We start from the raw sequence: 5,000 nt of genomic DNA, 5'->3' as shown, positions 1-5,000 counted from the left end.
TAGAAAAGAATGAGTATTTTGGAAAGAACCCATAGTTGCTTTGTCAGGCAGTACCACACTAAAGGTTAATTCTGCTGCTATCCTTGCTCTGATTTGTGGCTTGTCAATCTATGTTGAAATGGATATGTTCTACCCAGCATATCATTATAGCATGAACATTATCATACCTGAGAAAAGCTCATGTCTTTTTGCATCATTAGATAACGAGCATACTCACAGACACGCCACAGTCATAACTATTCGATTGACGTGGTATACTCTAAATCAGAAAGCCGTGATGCTACATACTATATGAAACACATGCTATTGGATTGTTAACTGACTTCAGCTCTCTCATATACCCAGTCAGTACTGTCAAATTGTGAAGCCAGAAAGTCACTACAAGAAATAGAGTCAATGCACATTTTTGTATGAAATGAATGAATTATGAGAAATAGTAGTGCTATTTGTAGTGCTACTGTTATAGTACATCAAAAGTTTATTGTGACATTGAATAAATTGCAGTGGAGTAACAGCTAGCATACAGCCGATTTATTGATGTTGTATGCATTAAAGAGCCTTGCATACCTTATTTGTTGAAAGAACAGTGTTCCATCATTTGCATTTAACGAGTCAAAATAGGTCATCTTCTTTTGCTGAGGTTTGACAACCTGTATATTTACAGTTCAGTATGAATCAAGTAGAAAGTATGAACTTTATGAAGACAACTACCATTAGTAACCAGTGACAGGAATCAACGTTAATGACAAACAGTGCTGTCTCTGCTTGCAGCAGGTGCCAGTTCTGCGCAAAGTATATCTTTACCTCACATGCCTGGTATGCACATGTCATGTACATTGTCATACTTACCTTTTTCCAGTAACAAACTCCATCAGAACCACAAATACGAAGTTTTTCCATAAATAAGCTGTCAACAATTTCAACCTGTTGTACATAAGAAATGAAGTCTAACTAAAACTTTGCACTTGCAAGAAGCATAAATGGATTATCAAATGGTCAATAAACATTTCTTACCAAGTTAGACGTGTCAATGAACTGTTTCAGTAACTACGTGGAGATATTTTCTGATGATCTATAAATCATGACTTTCAATTACAGTATTAGTAAGTACAATAATTAACTGATGCCTGAGGTTACAGCATGTCTATATATATATATATATATATATATATATATATATATATATATATATATATATATATATATATATATATATATATATATATCCCTTCAAATGCTGGTAGCCTTCAGACTGGCTGTAACTTGTGTGTTAAGTAGTTGTACGGTAAACATGTTTGGCGTCACTTCATACCTCATCATCTATCCAATTTTTATCGTCTAGGCACTGACGGACTAGATATATCCGGTCTGCTTCCGTTGCAATTTCACAATCATCTGAGACTTCAATGATTTCCATCTCTGCTCTCGCCGCGGACATCGTGTAGTTAGAGTGAAGCAACTACAACTGAAACGTGCATTTCCTTTCAGCGACTTAGGGTATATACCTTCTGCAAGTTCTTACCTGCAACAAATTTGCCACCACAACAGACACTTAATCGCGAGACGCATGCGTTGAAGTGTCTTGTTCCAATTATCTATAAACAAGCTCCAATGCCCGGCTTCGCCCGGGGGACAACACATGCCAGTGCTTCTCCTTTCCACTTCATAGCGCCGCAGTTGACACACACGTTTGTCATAGAGCCAATAACAGAGTTGCCAACCAGGAATACTGAAAATGCGTGAGATCTCAGATTTTCATCAGTACTTTATATCTACATATAGGCTTGGCCACAAAACTAATATCTAAATATCTAGAAAACAACACATAGTGTGTCAATACGCATTAGACAATAATTATCTAGCAAGTACTCGCAGAATTAGAATTTCTGCTAGTAACGATAGACCAAAATAGTCTAGGCATGCAGTAAATCAGTCTCGCGTGATCAGCCTCTCCCTGCTTTGGACTTCCTGACGACATCCGAAAGTTGAAAAGGAGGAAGGAAATTATGGATGAGCGGTCTAGTACAGCACTAGAATTGGCTGAATATGTTGGACAGCTTCAGAACTAGACTTGCCTGGGGTTGGTTATTCGTAATGGTCGATCACTGTAATTACGGCAGTCTCGTTAGATTTTAGATTTCTATCAGACACTACAGATTTTTACGTGAATCTACGGTGTATCTACAGTTTTCACTGTACACGTGTGCCTAGATCTTCCAGCAATCTAAAAGTTGCGTGAGATCTGGGTTCCTTGCGTGTGAGCGTGTGACCTGAAGGAACTTGCGTGAGACTCACGCAAGTTGCGTGTGAGTTGGCAACTCTGGCCAATACAACACGGAAATGGAGGAGAGACAGGTCGCATTTACAGGTAGATATTATAGCAGAAAGTATTTAAAAATACGTTTGATGGTATCATAGGTGATGTTGGCCACGAATGATTGCAGTGAATAAAAATGTCGCGTATACACTTGCAATCGTATAGCACTTCCGGATATTGCGCTGTCCCGTTGAATGAAATAAAGTCACGTGCAGTTAGACGAATCGTATAGCACTCCCGGATATTGCGCTGTCCGAAATGAAGTCACGTGCAGTTAGACGAACCATCCGAGCAGAACTGGAAGTCACATGCAGTACTCACCCGGATAATTCGTTCCCCCCGTATCTAACGAAGTCACGACTCGTACCGACCCTCGTCGTTTCGACAGTCCCGCTGAACGTCGTCTCTTCGAAGACGTTGCTGGCGTTTCGGGGAACAGGTGCATTAAACACGGCAGCTCCGTATCTAACGAAGTCACGGCTCGTACCGACTCTCACTACTGGCAAGCACGCTCGTAAATCGACGTAAATAGCACGTAAATCGACGTAAATAGCACGTAAATCGACGTAAAATACGAAGACATGTAATTTTTTCGTAATTTACGATCCTGGGTCGTATTTTATGTCTGAATTGTAGCTTTGCGCATGCACTTTGCGACGTAAATTACGAAGATCGTAAATTACGAAAGATTTACGTGTCTTCGTATTTTACGTCTATTTACGTCCTATTTAGATACGTTGATTTACGCAACATCGCTAGGTTATAATGACACGTGCACTGTGTGATGATTACACTTCATCATTTGACACTAGTCTAGGAGCTCTTGAACATGCATATTGATTAATTAATAAATGAAGCTGTGTTTACACCGTCCCTTCAGAGCTACGAGCGTGTGTGTGTGTGTGTGTGTGTGTGTGTGTGTGTGTGTGTGTGTGTGTGTGTGTGTGTGTGTGTGTGTGTGTGTCTGTGTGTCTGTGTGTGTGTGTGTGTGTGTGTGTGTGTGTGTGTGTGTGTGTGTGTCCGTGTGTGTGTATGTGTCCGTGTGTGTGTGTGTTTGTGTGTGTGTGTGTGTGTGTGTGTGTGTGTGAGTGTGCGTGTGTGTGTGTGTGTGTGTGTGTGTGTGTGTGTGTGTGTGTGTGTGTGTGTGTGTGTGTGTGTGTGTGTGTGTGTGTGTGTGTAATACCGCCGTTCAGTACATGCAAATGTGTGTAAGCCGTATACAGAGTACTACACAAGGCTAGAGACCAAAGGTTTGACGGAGCCGTCAATCTTTGTGAAATGAAGGTTCCGCCCATGAGAGGGTCTACGCAGTGTACAATTATTATTGCGGTTGATAGGCGTTGAGCTGTCATTAGACGCTTCGTGCCAAGAATGGATGGTTCGCTAGAACTGGTGAAAGGCAACAAAGACCGGTTGCAATACACGGTAAGCAATTAAGAATTTAGCTATCTAATTATGTAGTGTATGATTGACAAAAATTGATTTAAGTGGATTGCATCGTGCATTCTCTAGGCTGAAATTCGATTAGCTGCCTATAGTATTGCCAAGACCTTCTCTAGAGGAGACGTACAAAAAGCTTCTATGAGCTAAACTTCGATTCAAAAAGTAATGTCAACATGATAAGTTTTTGGTGATGTAGTAGGCATAAATATGTTGACAGGCCTGTGGTCAACGTCTACTGTAGAGTTGGTATTATGCAAGACATTCGGCAGCGCATAAAACGCCATGAATGTAACACAGCGTAAGTGCTTATCGTTTTGCACTGTTGTATGCATTTTGGGGATAAATTTTGTCCCTTGTGCATATAGACGATCGCGACGGCCTCGTCATCCTAGGAATTCCAGATCCGTATGTCGCGCCACGTTACCAACGAAGGACTCATCACAACATCCACCTCTTGATCATGAACAGGCAGTTGGTGATGAAGGTTTGGGAAACCTGCAGCTGTCGCCAGTTGCAAGCTCGGAACTACGTATTTGTCGCGCACGTGACAATTGTAATTCATTATCACAATATTTAAATTTAATTTGTAGTAACAGGTGAAATAGATTTCCAAGCTGCAGGGTTAGCGACAGCTGCAGGTATAGCGTACCCACTTCCACGCAACAGGTGCATGCTTTTGAACAATCATGACAATGGGCTACCCCGTGGCGCTGGGACTTCCAGCTAAACGACAGGTATTCTAAAAATAGCTATATATAGATACTCTGACTTACAATTAGACATCTTTTTGATACAGATTCTTTTTTGATTGAAATAATTCAAATTATCGATGGGAAGACGATTCTACCTGGAAGCAGAAGAAGACAACTGCCACCAAGGGCACTAAATGTATCAGCATTAGCTACATGTGTACGTTCATGACATTATCATTGATCTCTTCATTCAGCAGGAAAAAATTATATGGAATCAAGAAAACTGTAGAATAATTTAACTTGTGATTTTGTAATTATTTTGATAATAAAGGAAATTTCTGCATATCGGTGTGGCAATTTGCACTCGCGCGTTACTGCATGCATAGATACGAAACTCAGTCGTAGATGCTACGTAACTGCTACGTATATGACCGTAATTGAAAAGTAATTAGGCCGTAATTAGACGTAAATTTTACGTAAATGCCCAGTATATGAACCGTTTTCACAACGTAAATTGACGTAAGTTAGAGTAAATCGAGTCGTAAACC

General features: G+C 40.5%; 2 long non-coding RNA genes across 2 annotated transcripts; one reads left to right on the top strand and one right to left on the bottom strand.

The window, feature by feature from the left end:
* Positions 1–190: 190 nt before the first annotated feature.
* Positions 191–785, bottom strand: LOC134186351 (uncharacterized). The gene is made up of 4 exons (XR_009970957.1): positions 712–785; positions 568–650; positions 324–378; positions 191–259 (listed from the first exon to the last, which is right to left on the bottom strand). It is a non-coding gene; the product is annotated as an uncharacterized LOC134186351 (long non-coding RNA).
* A 2,697-nt stretch (positions 786–3,482) lies between these two features.
* LOC134187370 (uncharacterized) lies at positions 3,483–4,795 on the top strand. Its single transcript, XR_009971089.1, has 6 exons — positions 3,483–3,742; positions 3,830–3,922; positions 3,978–4,058; positions 4,126–4,494; positions 4,557–4,648; positions 4,707–4,795. It is a non-coding gene; the product is annotated as an uncharacterized LOC134187370 (long non-coding RNA).
* The last annotated feature ends 205 nt before the right edge of the window (positions 4,796–5,000 follow it).

Source organism: Corticium candelabrum, chromosome 11 (assembly GCF_963422355.1).
Source record: "Corticium candelabrum chromosome 11, ooCorCand1.1, whole genome shotgun sequence".
NCBI classification, from domain to species: domain Eukaryota; kingdom Metazoa; phylum Porifera; class Homoscleromorpha; order Homosclerophorida; family Plakinidae; genus Corticium; species Corticium candelabrum.
The sequence above is the reverse complement of the archived record's forward strand: the minus strand, read 5'-3'. Positions and strand labels throughout refer to the sequence as shown.